At 46.8% G+C, this 19,379-nt stretch overlaps 2 long non-coding RNA genes across 2 annotated transcripts; one reads left to right on the top strand and one right to left on the bottom strand.

Annotated features, from left to right (window-relative positions):
* Window positions 1-1,347: 1,347 nt before the first annotated feature.
* LOC122435949 lies at window positions 1,348-15,850 on the bottom strand. The gene is made up of 3 exons (XR_006267747.1): window positions 15,774-15,850; window positions 8,844-8,966; window positions 1,348-1,599 (listed from the first exon to the last, which is right to left on the bottom strand). It is a non-coding gene; the product is annotated as an uncharacterized LOC122435949 (long non-coding RNA).
* LOC122435945 lies at window positions 8,014-15,209 on the top strand. The gene is made up of 3 exons (XR_006267743.1): window positions 8,014-8,216; window positions 8,925-9,019; window positions 10,023-15,209. It is a non-coding gene; the product is annotated as an uncharacterized LOC122435945 (long non-coding RNA).
* Window positions 15,851-19,379: the final 3,529 nt, after the last annotated feature.

The raw sequence follows: 19,379 nt of genomic DNA, 5'->3' as shown, positions 1-19,379 counted from the left end.
AATACTTTACTTTTAGCGAAGGTGTGATGATATGGGCTGCCTTATACTTACAGAAGTGGAAATTTATATAACTATTCCAAATTTCAATCTGAGAAAATTCATCAAGAATCTGGAGAATGTTCATGGCTTTGATACAGTTCCAATTCTAAAATTCTCACTTAAAGCATGAGCACAAAAGCAGATAAACATATATAAGGAAATGTTTATAATAGCATCCATTAAAATAGCTAGGGCTTCCCCAGTGGCTCAGAGGTTAAAGCGTCTGCTTCCAATGCGGGAGACCCGGGTTTGATCCCTGGGTTGGGAAGATCCCCTGGAGAAGGAAATGGCAACCCACTCCAGTACTCTTGCCTGGAGAATCCCATGGATAGAGGAGCCTGGGAGGCTACAATCCACGGGGTCGCAAAGAGTCAGATATGACTCACGGACTTCACTTCACTTCAAAATAGCAAAAGAAACAGAAACAAATTAATATTGTCTAACTTGGGAATACTGTTCATGGGGTTTTCAAGGCAAGAATACTGAAGTGGTTTGCCATTCTCTTCTCCAGTGGACCACATTCTGTCAGACCTCTCCACCATGACCCGTCCGTCTAGGGTGGCCCCACAGAGCATGGCTTAGTTTCCTTGAGTGAGACAAGGCTGTGGTCCTATGATCAGATTGGCTAGTTTTCTGTGATTATGGTTTCAGTGTCTGTCCTTTGATGCCGTCTCGCAACACCTACCATCTTACTTGGGTTTCTCTTACCTTGGACGAGGGGTATCTCCTCACGGCCTCTTGAGAAACCTATCTGCAGGTCAGGAAGCAACAGTTAGAGCTGGACATGCAACAACAGACTGGTTCCAAACAGGAAAAGCAGTACATCAAGGCTGTATATTGTCACCCTGCTTATTTAATTTATATGCAGAGTACATCATGAGAAACGCTGGGCTGGAAGAAGCACAGGCTGGAATCAAGATGACGGGAGCAGCATCCAGGAGTTGGGCAGGCAGGCAAATTGGGTGGGTCACAGGCCCACACCTGACCTTAGGAGGGAATGCCAGGAGCTGGGGGTATGCCAGGCCCATGAAGGGAAGTACCCGATGGATGGCCCAGGCCGGCAGATCCCCCAGGACATCTGCAGGCCGCCTTAAGCAAGGGGATGAGGGCTCAGGCTAGAGCCGGCTCAGGCAGGCAGGGTAGAGGCCTGGCCCCGGGGCCCTTGGAGGGCTCCACTAGGGGCTGCCAATCGACTGGGGCCTCCCTGAGTGGCGGCTGGAACTCAGGATGTGTCTGCCAGCTTGATTCAAGCCCTCCTGGAGGCGGCCAGTGAGGCGGTGATTCCTCTCCTCCAGGTGGTCCAGGCAGGTGTTGACCTGGTCCAACATGGGGTTGATGGCTACCTGTACTGCTGCTCGGGCGAAGTCATCGACCTTGCCTTCCGTGCTAACATCCACAGGCACACCCTGTTCCACGTGGCCTCCAGACACTGTGGGCTCGTGCACCCGCAAGGCTCATGTGTCGGCCATAGAGCGAGACTGCACGTTGGGTGCGCGGACGGCCGAGGCAGGGAGGGTGGAGGGCAGTCATTAAACCCTTGTGCTCATTGAAATCATCCTCCTGGGGAAAAGAAAGCAAGACTGTCACAGTCTGTCCTGATTGAAAATGTGTCTGCTGGGTGGTGGGCTCGGGTATCTCCCCGATTATTCCCAAAGATCTTACACGCTGTGGCTGTCAGCAAACTCACCTCTTCCCACCCAGGTCTAAGGGCCCCCCCAGAGCTGCATTATGTCATCTCCTGCCCGAGGGGTTCCTCAGGATGCGGAGGTCAAAGAAGGGCCTCTGTACTGTCATCACACCTGTAATTTACTTCTTTTTCTCAGTATTATGACCTACTCCTGTTAAAGAATGACTTATCCATTAAGATGTCAGCTACCTGACTTAGCTATCTATCAGTAGCAGCAGGATGAGAAACAGGCTAGATTTGGGGTTGGGTCCGTTCGTACTTTCACCTCTGCGCCAATACAGCACTGGCAGGGTATAATTCAATAATTAATCAATTGACACATTTTGTGTTTTGTAGGAGAACAAGGGATTTTGGACCTGGGGAAGACTTGAGAGGAGTCTGCGTCATTTCTTCCATGCACTGAGGGCTTTTTATGGACCAGGCTGTATGTGTCTCCCTCAGAACTGTTGCTGTGGGGATAAACGTGGTGCTGAAAGGGGATCTCTGTGAAGCACTGGCTATCCCGGCACTCAGCAGCAGGGTCTCACTGCACAGGCACATGCATGTAGCCTCCCCGTGACTCCTGCACCAGGTGTGCACTGCTAGAACTCTGTTATTTTGGTGGAGATCAAGGGTCTCTTAAATCTGTAAGACTCAGTGTTCCCCTCCCAACCCCACCACCACCACACACACTCACACTCAGAGCAGGGGGTCCCTGCCTCCTTCTACCCTCCTTTTTCCTTAAATGTGGTGTCAACTTGGAGATGAATGACTGGGTGACAGGAAGCCTATAGGAAAAGGGGATGAGTAGGGGCCTGCCCATTCTGGGCTCCTTTTCTGCTTTTTGTTCTGGTTCATTTCCCCACCCCAGGTATGCCAAGACTAGAAAGGCATGGAGCACCTTTCTCCCAAGAGTTTGGGAGAGACTGGTGGTCATCTCCTGACATTCGGGATGGTTCTCCAGGTACTGAGGGATTCTGTTGAATCCTGCTACAAGGGTGGATCAGACTGGAGAGGCTGTGAGGATCCTGGAAGGCACTAGGGCAAAAGTCTCCTCCAGACACAAGCAAATGCAGGCTAGTCTGTGCCTTGCTTCCTATGTTGGTTTCCTCTAAGCCTTCCTCTTCCCTCCCCATTCTTTTTTTTTTCTGTTTTTTCCTGTCTCTACATCCCTCCAGCGACCATCTATCCATCTATCTATATCCCAGGGACACAGGCTAGGGACACAGCCTACAATTGCATCCTGGTCTCCAGGCACGGTGGCACAGACGTGAAGGTCGGGTTCCTGCTATTTGTGGTCTGAGTTTGTCTGCTGATTCAGACAAGTGATCTGGGTCAAGTATGGGCAGCCATTACTCTTCCAGATGTAGATCTACTCTCGGTGAATGACCCAAGTCCCAGAAGACGACCCACCACAATTTCTATACTCTGGCCCAGCCCTATGTTTGTGGCAGCATGGAGCCCATCCAATGAGGGGAAGAAGGAGGGTGGCAACTGTGACACTTACCATCCACATATAAGCTGAACTTCACAGGTTAAGAGCACAGTCTGCAGCCAAAATGCCATCAGTTCAGAAACTAGGCACGTGTCTGGGTTTACTAGGGACACTCTCACACTGACCAACTGATAGATGGGCCAAGGTCTTGATCAGGCAATATACAGAGGTAAGTTATAGAAGTGCAGTGAACATTCGATATCATTTTCATTCAAATGTTATTCAGTCTGCCCTCAAATATTATTCAAACACATTCAAACAAAGAAATTAAGACACGACTTTTCCCTATAAGATGTATTATGATGGTTGGAAAATCTAAAATTCAGAATGCAGGAAAACAGGCAGTTTCATTCCATTCGTGGGTGGATTAAGTTTGGGAGACAGCTTTTGTAGGAGGTGTGCATATATTATATAAAGTTGAGAATGTGAATGATTGTGTGTGTGTGTGTGTGCCCATGCACACGTGCACAGGTGCACGTGCATGCTGATGGAATCTAGTTCAATGGGGACACTCATGGCCTGGGCAGAGTGAGGAGCATCCAGGATTTGGAGAGGTAGGCAAGTAGGGTGGGTCACAGGCCCACTCCTGATCCCAGGAGGGGATGCCAGGCGGTGGGGGCTTTCCAAGTATGCAAAAGGGAAGTACCAGAAGGAAGGCCCAGGCAGGCAGATCCCAGAGGATATCTGCAGGCCACCCTCATCCAGGTGGTGAGGGCTCAGGCTAGAGCCCGGCTCAGGCAGGCAGGGTAGAGGTCTGGCCCCGGGGCCCTTGGAGGGCTCCACTAGGGGCTGCCAATCGCTTGGGGCCTCCCTGAGCAGGTGCTGGATCTCAAGATGCGTCTGCCAGTTGGATTCAAGCACTCTTGGAGGCTGCCAGGGAGTGGTCATTCCTCTCCTCCAGGTGGTCCAGACAGGCGTTGACCTGGTCCAACATGCAGTTGATGGCGGTGTATACTGTTTGTTTGGCTCTGCCGTTGTCCTTGCCTTCGGTACCCTCATCCACAGCCCTGTTCCACGGAGCAGCAGACAAGGCGGGCTCATGCACCTGCAAGACTCTCGTGATATTGGAGTGAGGCCGAGATGGGTGCTGAGTCTCCCTTTTTCTGCTGACCCTCTGTTTTGATCTGTTCTGCACAGTGACACCCAAATGGTAGATTTGAAAAGCAAATTGGATCTTAATGGAGTTTACCACATCCAACCCACGTGTCCTTGCTATGGGCCACTTATCTTTTCCCCTTTATCTTTTGCACTTTATATCATTAACTCTCTTCTCCCCTGAGGCCAGAAGATGCATTCTTCCCTGAGAAGGCCATATTCTTTCACATTCCTGCTCCTGTGCACATGCTCCTCCTTAATCCTTTCAACTGCCTCCTCTCTTGCCCATGTTCCACGTCAACTCTCCTGCAACACACATTTCAGCCTGGTGCATCTTTTCTTCACAGACGGGCCTGAGACAGTCAACCAAACCTTCAGTACATTTTTGCCAATTTCTCTTATCTGGGCACCACCCTAGTTGTGCCTTCTGGTAAAACCAATGAGTGGACAAGGGAGTTTATGTCATTCTCATGGGGAATATCGAATATCATGGGGGCTTCGCTAATGAAAGTTACTATTTCAGTGTCCCTCTATGTGCTATTGAATCTTCATATGTACTGTGCTATACATTGAGCTATATTATACCAGGAGTTAATGAGAGACTAAGCTGATGAATTGGAAACTGGTCGTACAAGTTTTAAGAAAAAGACATACAGATTTTGACGTGCAAAATTAATCAGTCAGCAAAGACATTAGCAGAGATGTAAGCAATAATTGTGGAACAAAACAACTGGCAAACTGCTCAACACGTTGTAAGATGTGGATTATGTTACATGAATGGTAAGTGGAAAAAGAATCAGAGAAAGTAGACGAGTGTTGGCAGAGCTAGCATGGGAAAGTCTCCAGAAAGGAGGTTGTATTTGACCAGAGACCTGCCTGGTGATAAGGTAACAGTCCTAGTTAGTGTGTGTTAGTCACTGGTCTAAATGCTTGTCATGAACTCATTAAGGGTCATGGCAGCCTGATGACAGAGTTCTTATTAGAATCCTCACTCTACTGATTAGGAAACTGAGACACAAAGCAATGAAGGATATTCAGCTGGTAGGAGGAATAATTGTGGTATGAATCCCAAGAGCATACCTCAATCCCATGTACTGTACACAGCAGGTAAGAATATGTGATTTTCTTCAGAGAGACCATGAATGTGTAATGAAGTATCAATTGGGCAAGAATGAAAGGCAGGCCTTTCCTGGTGGCCCAGTGGTTAAAATTCAGTGTTTGCATTGCTGTGGGCCCAGGATCAGTCCCCTGGTCAGAAAACTAAGAACCCATAAACTGCGCAGTTAGACAAGAGAAAAATGAAAAAGAAAGAATTGCGAACACAGATTGAGGAGATACTGGTGATCTGAAAGATAGGACCTGTGTGGTAGTGGTCATTGTATGCCAGGGATTGAGAGGGTCCAGTATGTACCCACCTGCTGATGCTAGTCAGAGGGACAAGCCTAGCAACACATGGGAAAGACTTGGCAGATCCTGGGGTAGGATTCACATCAATGGCCCCAGTCTTATTTGTCTTCCCTCCCCATGTGGATTCATCATCCTTTACTGATTACTGGATAAGCCCTGCAACAGCTCTCCTGCCCTCTGGATCTTTGTCAGAGTCTCACCAAACAACCCCAGTTCTAGAAGAGCTCACCTGTAAGCTTTCTCTGGGCTTACAAAGGAGCAGCTAATCTAGTGGAAAAGAAACCCCTCTGAGCCAATATCTGGCTGTTTGTTTCTGGGATCTTAAATTCCTCACTCATAGTTTGGAACTAATTTTCATGTATTTGATCTTGCTGTTTCTTCCGAATTCTATTTGAGGACTATGAAGCCAAGTCTAACAGGTGTAGCTGGATGCGATGTTCCAGATTTATCAGTCAAAGTTATTCAAGGAAACAGAACCAATAAGAGGCATTTCATATATATCTATATCTATATCTATCTATCTATATCTACTTATCTATCTATATCTATCTATCTATAGCTATCTATCTATCTATATATTGGCTGTTCGTTTAGTCACTAAGTCATATCCGACTCTTGTGACCCCATGGACTGTAGCCCACCAGGCTCCTCTGACCATTGGATTCTCCAGGCAGGAATACTGGAGTTGTTGCCATTTCTTTCTCCTGGGGATCTTTGTGACTCAGGAATCAGACCTGGGTCTCCTGCATTGCAGGCAGATTCTTTACCAACTGAGCTATGAAGGAAGCCTGTGTCTATATATATATATATATATATATATATATATATATATATATATATGTTGAGGTTTATCTTGAGTTTAGTTCCCTATTTATGGAGGCTGAGAAATTCCACAATCTTCTACCTACATGGTATAAACGCAGGAGACCCAGTGGTATATTTCAGTCCCAGTCTGAAGGCCTGTAAACCAGGAGGGGCTGGTGGTGTGAATCCTAGTTGAGGAGAAGGAGAAAACGAGGAGACTGGTTCTATCTCAAGCAGCGAGATAGGGAAAAAAGGGAAGAATTCTTCCTTTCTCTGCGTTTGGTTCCATTTGGACCCTCAACGTATTGGATGATGCCTACCCACATTGGGGAAGGCCTTCTCTTTCACTAAGTCTCCTATTCAAATGCTCATCTTGTCCAGAAACACCCTCACAGATACAACCAGAAATAATGTTTAATTTGGCCGCTTCATGACCAGTCAAGGTGGCATGTAAATTTAGCCGTCCCAGGTGGTAGGGCCACATCTTGGACTGCTGCATAACACTGCATACCATGAAGCCTCAGATACTGTCCTAAAGGATCTTTCCCACGGGAAGGACAGTGCTGGCATTAGATCATCTTTCCTCGGAGCACTGTGCACTGTGACCACGCAGTCCAGCTAAGGGACCCAGTGGCTATGTGGGCCACACACCATGTGGAGTGTAGATGAGTTCATCACTCAAGGTAGTCAAGCCTAGGGGAAACTGCGCCCTCTTGTTTGTACAACTCACAAAATGAGAGCAGGTGCAGAAATCTCTCAGCAAGAGGCCTCCTGGAAAGAAGTGGGCTTCCAGTCTCATTTTGCATAACTGTGAAGCATAGTCACATTTGCAGCAGCGATATGAAATCCTGATATCTTTCTTCCTATATCAATAGGAGAAATAACTCTTGTGGTTGGGGTGGGAATATGAATTCAGAAAAAGAGCTAGGGAAGTGATTTAACTCTGGGCCTTGTAGGAAGAACAAGATTTTCACAGACAGAAAACAGGAAAGGATATGGAATTCCTGAAAAGGGTGGTACCAATCCTAGCAAGCTTCAGAGACTTAGCCTGTTGTCAGTGCTCCCTGGTCTTCCCCAGATGTCTGCAACCTGAACTGACTTGCAAAATATCCAAGTGCAAACCTTGGATTCCTCACACCATGCACAGCCCAGTACTATCTGACTATCTGAGAGGGCTCAGAAACAAGTCCTCTGCATCTCTGCTCTGATACATCTCCATGTCCGAATCTCATGTGAAGAACTCACATTTTGCCTGGAAGGAGTGAAACTTGGAAGGCTTCCTGGAGGGGGATGGAATTGATCTAGGCCTGGGTAACTTGAACATGCATGCTTTCCAAAGTCTAAGATGACAAGAAACAAAGCACAATGTATGTGCAAGGGCCTAAGAAGTAGAGCTAGGCATTGAGGGATGGACACGGATATAGAAAGACATAAGAATATGAGCAGAGATTTCATGACGTCAGCTGGGCCTTGGCAAATGGACAGTTTCCCACCAGTAGACCTCCCTGAGAGGAATGGCCAATCTCCCCGTCAATCATTGCAGGCCCACCAATGACGATGTTGGGAGGCGGGGGCGTGAAACGTTGTGGAAGAAGCCCTAGCGCATGCCTAAGCTCTTGACTATCTGGATTGTGCTGTGGGGGCTTCCGTAGACCGTTTTCCTCGGTTAGGATTTAACATGGCGGCTCCCTTTCCGGAGATCGCAGAAGTGTAAGTTTTAATAACTTTATTCGTATCTGGCTGTCTGCGGTGTGATTTGGAGAGTCGGGTAGATGGTGTGTCCTCATGGACACTTTGACAAACGTGTTTGCGGGCTCCTGGGTGGATGGTGGAGACGATCTCTCAGGCACTTCCGGGCTTGGTGTTGGGCATTATTGTAATGGCATGATGAAACTTGAAGAAGACGTTCTTTGTTTAAAAGTGCGTCTCGGAGCCTCCTTCCCAGTTGTGGTCTTACTGCTTTGTCGCGTTTGCGGCTTAAAGTGAGGGAAGGGCGGAGCGTTTAGCTGGGTGGGTGGGGGTGCCTGACAGTCTGACTGGTGAGTGGCGGCCGCCATGGAGCTGATTCTGCTTTCTATTGTAGGGCGTTTGGGGTGGATATATCGTTGCCGGGACTTGCTTCAAATGTTGATCTTGGCCATTTTGGTGACCTTTCTTAACCATTGAGGGTCTTTCTGTTCTTTCCCACGTGAAACGAGACAGTAAGGCTCGTGTAAGACAGTAAGGGATCGCGTGCGGTGTTAGGACAGCTGACGGCCCTTGGTTGCCTTGGTGTTTTGTGGATCAGGGGAAGGGGAAGTTTGCCCCAGCCACTCATGTTACGAGCTTCCAGCTTACCTAATTTTCCTGCAACTGTGTTAGGCTGTCCATCTGTAAGCAAGTCTCCTTGTAGATCTGTATAATCACTGTTTCCTTCAGGACCTGGTGATGGCAAAATCTAGTACTGGCCAGCCGATGGGCCTGTAATGAGAAGAGAGTGGACCTGGAATCAGCTGTCCAGACCTGCCAGATGAGTAAGTGCAACCTTATGTTCTGTGGGGCCACAAATGCTGGGAGGAGGGTAGCATCCATCCCATCAGCTGCAACATTTTTTAACATGGTGTTGAAATGTCTTCCCTGGGTCTCTAAGATAGGAACTTGCAACAGTGTCAGGATCACTCCCTGAGCAGTGCTCAGACACTATGTTTATAAACAATGTCTTTAACTAGTCAGTGGCATCTTGTTCCAGTTCAGCGTGAGTGCCATTATTACAGACATACTGAATTTATTAGAATGTCACCTTTCCAAAAAGCCTGATGTTGCCATTTTCACATCAGAGTTCGGATCTGTCTTGTTATCCTTTTGGATAACACTTTTAATGCCAGGCAGAAGCAGGCTGGACTGTATGGGATTGTTAAAAACAAATTTCAGGAATCCAGAGACTGTGGGAGTGCTGTTTTTTTCATGTAGGGGAACATGGATTTGAATGTAATTTCAAGCCAGCTCTATTTAGGAAAGGGGAGAAAGATGAGGCCTGTACACCAAGTGAGTGGCAGAGAATGATAGTCTGCCAGTCTATCCCCTCTATAAGAGGGTGGGCATTTAGTTTGCAGGGGTCCTGGAGATGTAGGCTAACAATTCAAGTAATATGCAGATCAAGACTTCATAAAATATTTACCCTTCTGCCATTTGTCGGGGATGGGTGGGCAGGGGACACGGTATTTTTATTTTTTGCCTTGCAGATATTGCTGAGACAGTGCATCGTGTTTCATTAAAAATAAATTTTAGTGTCTGAGTCTGACTCTTTCTTACTGTCATCTTTGAGCCTCAGTGTCCACATTTGCCAAATGGGAATCACACCTTCCTCTCAGGGATATCTTTTGTATGGTTTTTGTAAACTGCTCAGCACACAGGAGTTTCTGAAGGAATTAGTACACCATTTCCAGAATATGGGAACAGATCACTCTGGCTTCATTTAGATCATCTCCCTACCTGTCCAGGCCCACATTTCAACCAAACCTTTGTTTCCTTTCACAGGGCCAGGAAATTTCCTCAGATATTACGGGGCTTCTCTTTGGAAACCAGCCTTTTAAATCCTGCTGTGATGCCAAGAGGTAGCCCAGCAACTCACATCCTGCCTTGCTCTGAGCCATTTTCTTGTGTGGCCATCTCTGACGCCTTATGCCGAAGCTGATGTGGCTCAGCACCAAGTTCCATCACCAAGAGGGTGCTTGTTAACTGGCATTGCCGAAAAGGTCTCCTCGCTTTCATTGTCTGTGTAAAGTTACTTCTTTTCAGGGCAGCAGTAATTTGTTGAAAATCTGTGGAAGCATTTTTACAGTTGGTGTGGGGGGAAAGCGCTAAATAGAAATATGAACACTTCTATGGTGCACTCCAAGACACATCTAAGCTCTAGTTTCATGGAAACCTCGGGCTCCTCTGTTCCTTTATTACCACGGGTTTTATCCAGAAGGTGGCATCACAGAACCTGAATTTCATTCACCAAAGGTTAAAAGATAATCCACATTTCTTTGTGATTGGAAACTAAAGTGTCTTTTCTTTAGAGGGCATGTTTAAAGACTTTTTGTTCATCATGTAATCAGTGAAATTACTTTAAACCTGTGAAAGACGGGGATCGTGATGACTTCCTGCTCAGTGAACATCTGAAGCCTGAGATACTTAGAAAAACCTGTCCTAAGCCCATCTTCCTTCCCCAGGTGCCATAATGATGATCAAAACTGGCATATTTCCTAGTCAAGACAATTGAGAAACTTAAGAACAACCATGAGGCCTTCTTCCCCTTCCACACATACTTGTTCCCACTGCCCATCAAAGTCATCTTGGCTGACTTCATTAGAGGCAGGGATCAAGAAAACCTAAATGGATGGTTTAAGAGGTCAATCTGCTGTGTAGTGGCACTTCAAAATAAGTCACAAGGTTGAGGATTCCAAAAAGGTGACTCTCCAGTTGGTGACAGTCTCAGAAATCAGGGCTCTTGTGGAAAGAGAAGGTAATCCTCTTCTGAATTTGAGATGGAATCTGGCTTGCTGGTTCTTTCCCAGGAATTCATTCCTATGCCAGCCATGTCACTTAGCCTCATGAGACAGTACTTCAGTGAATGTGTACTCACTTGTGGGAAGGTTAATGTTCTATAAATTCTTGGTGTGAGGTATTCCTTTTGATACATACCACAAGTGGGATTGCTTGGCTAGATGGTAGTTCTCATTTTCATTTTTTGAGGGGCTTTCATACTGTTTTCCATAGTAGCTGTACCAACTGAATCTTGAACAAATGAGTTTCATGAGTGATTCTCAGGCCACTTTTGATTGTCGGTTCTTTTCAGGAGAAGTACTGTAGAGATTAGAGGCTCAAAGCAGGAAGGAGTTCCCTGATCAGGAAAGATGGAATGACTGACCACATACGGACCTTCATTGGGGTGCCTAAAGCCTATGGGTGGGGAAGGGGCTGGGAAGAGTGACCTTCTGTAGAGCTGCTCTCAGAGCACAAGGAGAAAGCTGGACAGGAGGACATAGGCCCTCAATGTGAACGGTGCATTGGACTTCCTATGGTCAAAAGTGTCTCCTACCTATTTCTCAATCCCTGGTACTGCCTGGGATCATTGTAGCAAGGGGACTGAACATAATAGTGCACATCGCTGAGTGTGACATGAGAGTGGATTCCTTTCAGGGAAAGGTGAGACTTTCATGATGAAGGCTTTACCCTATGTGACAGCATTCCTCAGAGTTCTGGACTTCACTGTTAGGGATGTTCTTGTGTTCCTGCTTCAGTCTGTGCACTGCCTTAGGCTGTGAAAACAGCTCAGGAAAGGTGACCTTTCCCCCTCCTATACTGTGGCCTAGAGCAGTATCGTGAGAGGGTCTCTTGGGAGGCGCCCACTGAAGGTGACTGCACTTGGGAGAGTAGACTGCTCAACTCTTCTGTTGAGACTACCTGTGCCCATAAAGAGGCACATGCAAGTGAACTGCTGTTGCTGGTGTGTTCTACTAATATACCAACCAGACACTTCTTCCTTTGACACTCACACAACTTAGGTGCCTTGCTAAAGTCCTAAAGAAGGCAACAGCAGCATGTGGGGCATTGGAAATGTTGAGTCTGGGGCAGAAGTTGGCGGTAGCCTGATGTCAGAATTCTGTGCCATTGTGCCCAGCGAGGGCACATTGGGAATCCTGAGGAGTCCTGACTCTGTTTGTCAGAATGTGGTTGGAACTTTCCACATTCACTTTCTGCACTCTTCCACTGAGCACACTCTGTGCATTGGCTGGAAGACAGAGGTCCGATGGGTCTTGTCAGTGAACTGTCCATGAATCCGGGGCCATTTGCTTCCTTCGGGGCATATGCCGATGAGCCTGGATGTCCAGGAACCTCCCGAGTCAGGTGCCCCAGCTGGAGGATGAAGCCCTTGTATTCCTCTTGCTGGAGAGGGCTGCATCCCCAGGCTGTCACTGTCTCTCCCACCCGTGTATCTGCTAGAAAGCCTTTCTAGAAGAAAGGGTGGCTGGTGGTGGCTCCTCTTCCATTTGGTTTTTCCTGTTGGTGGGGGTGACATTGCCTCAGGGTTACCTTCTCTGCACTCTCAAGGAAGGTGTTGTTGGTACAACAGTGGAGGGACAGTTATGCATTGTTTGTGGTGTTGTGCTACTGGAGTGGGGGAGAGGAAAGGGGAGCTCAATTGGGGGAGGGACAAGGCCTGATGCTTTCCCCATGTCAGGCTTTTGCTTTCTCTTGATTCAGGAAATTTGGGTCCAGCAGGACTATGAGGAGGAGGCTCTGAGAGTATAAGGAAAGATCGCCAGTGTGGAGGATAAGGGTCTTTGGTGTGACGACTGTGGTGGGCATTGTGGGTTTAGGGCTCTTTCTCTTGTCTCCTTTCTCCATTCTCGTGCCCTTCCATTGGATTAGCATAGCTGAGGCAGAAAAATTAACAATAGCCCCTGATGGATATACTATAAGAAGATATGGCTTTCGTATAAACTAAGACATTTATTATGGGAACAGGATTATTTTCCATTTTCCCAAGTGAATTGTGATTTTGTCTGCAGGTGAAGGCTTTGCTGTCTCTTCCTTGCTCTGTGTTGCCTAGACCTGTGACAAATGGCTGTTATGGAGGGGGAGCTCTTTGTCCAGCTGAACTGTTGCAGAGTATATAATCTAAGGGAGTTCTGAGAAGGGACTGCTGTTGCTTACACTTTTTTTTTCCCCGGAGATATTTCCTGCCCTTTTCCTGTAGCTTTATGGGCTCTTTGTCACTGCTTTTGCTGCCAGGTCCCTGAAGGAACACTCTTGGTTTTTCAAATTCCCAAGAGGCTTATTTAACTTACAGAAAAGATTTGCATACATTGCAGAGAGTCAGAAATGGCAGCCTATTGCCTGGAGAATCCCAGGGACTGGGGAGCCTGGTGGACTGCCATCTGTGTGGTCACACAGAGTCAGACAGGAATGAAGTGATTATCAGAGTCAGACAAAGAACTGACCACACTCCAGAGTTTTTGAGGAAAAGTGAGAAAGAAGTCCTCGTCCCTTTCCAGCATGAGCAATTTAATTTTCCTTATTTAGGTGTCCCTTACAATGTGTTCCCTGTGAGATACCAGGTTCCCTGGGTACCTTCACCATCCCTCCAAGTGCTGATTCTGAAGTCCTTGGCATAGCCAGACCTGTGCAGAGAACTTTCTCAAGAGGAACTTGTGGAAACAGCACCTGAAGGACAAGTACAAAGTATGAGTAACTTCTTATCCTCTAGGAGCTTTTTACCCATACATATGTCCTCAGGGCGAATTCTCTGTGATCAGTAGTATCACTGCAGATGACGATTAAAACTTCAAACCTTGTTTAGAGATGGTTTAAGTCACTCTACTGACGTCAACACTCTGTTGGCAAGGAGAGCTGACCTTCATCTCTAACCTTCCCTTTCTCAAGCACTCTGAAGGAGCAGAGATTTGATCTCCAGTTGGCAGAGGTCCGATTTCTGTGTCTTGTGGTGCACAGGCCCTGCTAGAATACTTGGGAGGAGGCAAGGACTCAGATCCGGCAGAGTTTTACTTATGGAAGTTTAGTGTGCAGCTCTGTCAAAAAGAGTGGACAGAATGAGCCAAATCTGTGCATTCCTGGACAGTTTGAATGGTCTCTTCATCCCTATGGATTTAAATTTGCCCTGCCAGTCCACTATGCTGACTCTAGCATGCACCCAAAATGGGTTACTGAATGTCACCAGCCAGGCCACCTCACTGTTTCGATTTGAGTTGGCTTTCTGAGCTTCCTTTGCTTCTCCTTATACATGTGCAAGCCTCCTGTACTACTTCTTATCAGCTTTGGAAAGAGCAGTAATGGACCCACCTCAGTGAATCCTAAGGAGATTCACTGGTTTACCCAGCCTCCCCCATCAGTCAGACAAAGCACCTTCCAGAATGCTCAAAGGCCTGTTGCAGATTTTCCTCTAGTATGTTGTCAATGTACTGAGCTACAGGATATAGGATATAGTTAAAGCCAGGAACCAAGCACCTGTGCATCTCCTCCAGACCCTGGAACTGATGTGTCCTGAAAAGGCTAAGAGGGTAGATCTTGTTCTGTCATGTTTCTATTCCCAAATACTACTAATAATAAATTACAAAGGTGGAATGAAACTTCAGAGTGGATGGGTGTGTTTATGGTATAGGTTATGGAGATGCTTTATGGATGTATACTTATCTCCAGACTCATTCAATTGTATACCTTAAATGTGAACATCTTTTTGTTTGTCAGTCATTGCTCATATGTCAATATAGGGGTTCAAAAAATAATTAAAAAAAGATCCTTCCATGATCACAAATGACTGCCCCCTCCCCACATGTTATTAGATTTTTGAACTGAGAGGGAAGAATGTTTCTCCTTGGAGCAATGGGTAATGCCATTTACAGCTTCTGTATTATGGTTTTGCCTTGGTTTCTCTATGTATACATAGTATTTGCATTAGTGGTGTGTAAAGTTAACCTTTAGTCCTTAGGATTTTGAATTTCATAGAATCACAGCAGTTCTACAGAAGTGGTCAACTTCATGCAGAGGACTTCAGCTCAAGGAGTGACCTTGTGACATCAGTGAGTTGTCATTTGACCAGAAATTGGCTTTTGGGTATTGTGCCTTTGGGAATGGCTTGGACTTTGGGTTGTTTTGATTTTGTATAATATGTGCTTTTGTGCTTACTCAAGAAATCTTTAAAAATATTGTACCCATGGGGGCATGTAAAAGTGTGTGTGTGCTCTATTTGTATTCCACAGGAAGGAAGGCACTGTCTAAGACTCATTGGTCTCTCTAGCAGGCCTCTTTTGTCTGAGACCTTCCCACAGCCTTCTATTTTCTGTGTCACTGAGTTTCCTGGCCATAGCTACTTGGTTTGGTGCATTTTTCATCTTATCCTAGTTGAGCCAGTAATACTTTTGTTATGGTTTGGGACTAGACCCACAAGAATGAGTGAGAGCCTGCAAAGGTTCACTGGTAACCTTTCACTGCAGAGAAGATTCGTTCAGAAGCCAGTAGGACCAAACTAGAAGCAGGAAGCACACAGTTAATTCCTGCTGAAGCCTGCATTACCATCTCGGTCCCTTGTGCCTGAGACATCTTTTATTACACCACACCACTAGGTCTTCTAAAGATTTTGTAATAGCAGAATTACATTAGCTAAGTGGGTAGAATTTTTTGCCATTGTTTATTCTTTAAACATATTAATACATTTTCCAGTTCTAACTGGAATTAGACATGCAATTAACTAAAATTGCATGTCTTACATGTATAGCTTACCATGGTTTAAACATTTCAGCAGGGACTTCCCTGGTGGTCCAGAGACTGAGACTCCATGCTTCCAATGCAGGGGGCCGAAGTTCGTTCCCTGGTTGGGAAACTAGATTCCACATGCCACAACTAAATCACAGTGCAGCCAAATTAATTAATATTAAAAATATATATATAAAAAACATTTTCCCAGAAAATAGCCTTACTGTGGTCAGTAACCCCCTGCCCTCCCCCACAGGAAAGGAGAGTAAGACTGGCAGTCTCTTCTGCCTGTGGATCTTCAGGGTGGCTGGGTGCGTTGCTCTTCCTGGCATTTCATAAAGATCTTGGGCTGAAGGTGGCAGCAATTCCGTTCTTACCATTCAGTCTAGAGGGTCCCAAGCTTCGATGTCTCATTTCCTGCCCGAGAAGTTCATCAGGATGCAGAGCTCAGATCACTTCTCTTTTTCTCTAATTGCAACTTGAAATTTATATCCCTTTGGTTATCCTCTCCTGCTACAAAATGATCCTCACATAAGACTGGAAGCCATCTCCCATTAGCGCTATTTCAGGTCAATGGGTGTGATTTTACCTGAGACATTTGCATTTAGACTGCCAAACACCGTGAAATCCCACTACCATTCTGATCTTCATTGACAGGCCAAGCCTCACCAGAAGCGCTTTCCATGGAGGCGGGCCGAGGGCAGGGGAGGGCGGGGCCGCGAGCCTTACTGGTGCCTGCGCGGGCCCCACCCTCAAGAGCAGATGGTTGCTAGTGCACAGGCTTAATATGGAGGTGGAACTAGGGCTGGAGGGGCGGGAGAAGAGGGTTAGGGGAGGGGTGGAGCTGATAGTCATAAGGAGGCGGGATCAGAAACGAGGGGCGGGGCCTAGGTTTCCCCAGGCGGGCGGTGGGTGAAGGCTAGGGGCCAGGGGCCAGGGCTGGAGCCCAGGACTCTGCATTTTGCAAGATGAGGGTGAGGCCTGCTGCACTTGGAGCAGAGGAGTCAGCCAGGTGCCCACCCTCCCTGCCGAGTCCGCCAATCACTTGCCCTTCGGAGCTCCTTGGCTTGCATGAGATTCTGTGAACACATTTTCCTGCATCTTCATGCATCTCTCAGACAGATTATTGGCACCTACGCTGCAGATGATGCCTGCGACACTAATGGGAAAGCCCCAAATACTAGCCAGCATAATCCAGAGCAGCATGTTCAAAGAATGCACCTTGACCAGGAAATGTAAGGAAGGTTGAATGTTAAGAAAGCTCTCAATTTTCTATACCAAAAGACTAAAAGAACATAATCTGGTCATCTGCATCAGCTTTGAAACGATAAAAATGGTTATCTGATGTTACGAGAGGCATTTGCCTTTGGTCTATTACCATTAGCAGAAAATCAAATTACCACTTAGATCATTAAGTTACTTTCTCTGACATCATCATCACATATAAGGGACATTCTCCGCTGCACTGCATGGTGCGCGCGGGGGTGCGTGCACCACGGGGGCGCGTGCGCCGCGGCCGTACACCAAGATAAACCTCTCTTTGTGATAAGGGCCACGCAGAAGCAATCAGCCCAAGTCCCTGAGAAGAAGCCCTGGACCCTTCCACCATCCTTAAGCGGAATCACAGACAGGAGGTTTCAAGACTGAAAATCTGTAATGACAGTGCGCAGTCTTATTTTAGAAAACGTGAAATGAGGAAGGCTGTGGTCTCCAAAATTCTTCCCATACTACCTTTCTTGTCACTGCTATTTTCCTGAATTCCTGAGTAGCCAGGACACAAGGTGAGTTCCGGAGGGTTAACTTAAACTTCTAGTGTCTTCAGCAATTCATCATATTTAGGATCAGTTCTGTCATCCTAGACTGACATTTGGTCTGTAAAAGTATTGGTGGACAACATGCTTTTTCACATCTATAACTTTTTTTTTACATGCTGCAAAACAAATTCAAAGCGACATCAAAAGAAATAGTTGTCTTGGGTGAGAAGCAAAACAAGGCTAAAATTTCATCCCCAAAACGCAGCAAGTGCAGTCATTTTTCCTCACTCTTTTTCCTTTGGGACTTGCCATCTGAATAACACAGTAGCATCTAGAAGATTTGGATACATGTTGCCGTGGGTGGTAGTGTCAAAGATAAACAAAGCCAGACACTAAAGTGGTCAGGACAGATTTTAATCAGTAACATACTATTGCAACACAGAAAATACTCCAGCGTGACCTTAGATTTGAACAGAAGTGACTGGGTGTTTTTAAAGGGAAAATGAAGGGATAAGGAAGGGTGTAAGTGAAGGTTCAGTAGAGTCAGGGAAGTGAAAAGTTACAAAAAGTGGAAAGTTGTTTGAAGGGAGTCAGTGTGAAACCCATCTGGGTTTATTAACTGGTGCCTGTCAATATGTAGGTCCTCCCCTTCCACAGAACCTGGGAGAAAGGGACCCTAAATTCTGCTGTTGCCTGGAAGAAACAGTAACTTATTTTGGCAGCCTTGAGTTTTCTAACACAGGCATGTTGAAGGGGACTCAGGTCATCCTTGGGAGGAGACCCTGAGCTGTTACAAACTATTTAAGTATTTGTTCACATCTTTATTGACCAAGTTCGAGGCTTAAGTGAGAAGAGGGCTCAGAGGAGACTAGCTAGAGTTTGGTCGAGGAGAGCACCTTTATCAGCAGACCACAAGGCTTCAGTGGTATGTGACGCCAATCACAAGCCCACACGATAGAGCAGAGGGGATCTCATAGGCCAAGATGCATGGAACTGCCTCATGTGGGATGGGAGAGCAGGGCCTGAGCCACCCGCAGGGTGGACTCTCTCTTTCCTCTCAGTTCTGTCTACTCATGCACACAAAACAAAGTTCTGTTCTGGTGAGAGTGAACCGGCAAGACAACTTTGACAGGGAGCAAGAATTTAGAAAACAGTGGACAGCCTGCAAAATGTGTATTGGAGAGAGCCCAGATGCTCCTTCCTCTGTGCCCTGCTGTCCTGAGGACAGCTTGTGGGTGGTGTACATTAATATATGCCCATATAGCACTCAGGGACTTTGCTCTACCCTCTTGGAAAACTCCCAGTTACTGTCCCCACTGCCAGCCTTGGAGAGGATAGGATCAAGAGCTATCGGTCTTTTGTGTCACATGCAGATAACATGTCCGTATTTTCCAGGTTAGCTTTTGGGGTGGGGATGGAGTTGTGGGTGGGGTAGACATACCTTCCTGCACTAATGCTCAGGAGCTCTGCTTGCAGAGTGGCTCAGGAGTCTATATATTTCAGAGTTCTCCAGGAGATTTAAGCTTCCAGGCTTCCAGATATGGAGGTTTCAAGGTTCCAAGAGCCTCCTTGACTAGGCTCAGTACTCCTACAGAGTTCTCCCCCTGTCGGGGTCCAGCCTCAGCAGGATCCAGGGCTATCCTCAGGATGAAGGGCACTGGCAAGAGAGAGAGAGAGAGAGAACAGGGAAGAGAGGTCAATAAAGTCTCTTGTTCCTTATCGGTCGGGGCACTCTGGCCAGTTGTCCGCGTCAGCAGGAGACCAGGGACAAAAGGGTCCCAGGTGCGGCCACTGGGTCTGGTCCATTGGCATGCAAGCTGGCCCCTGAGTACCCCGAGTGGTCAGGATGTCAGTCTCAGTGAAGAATAGTCCCCACCAG

This window comes from Cervus canadensis, chromosome X (genome assembly GCF_019320065.1).
Source record: "Cervus canadensis isolate Bull #8, Minnesota chromosome X, ASM1932006v1, whole genome shotgun sequence".
Classification (NCBI taxonomy): Eukaryota; Metazoa; Chordata; class Mammalia; order Artiodactyla; family Cervidae; genus Cervus; species Cervus canadensis.
Note: the sequence above shows the minus strand (reverse complement) of the source record. Positions and strands in the feature narration are given on the sequence as shown.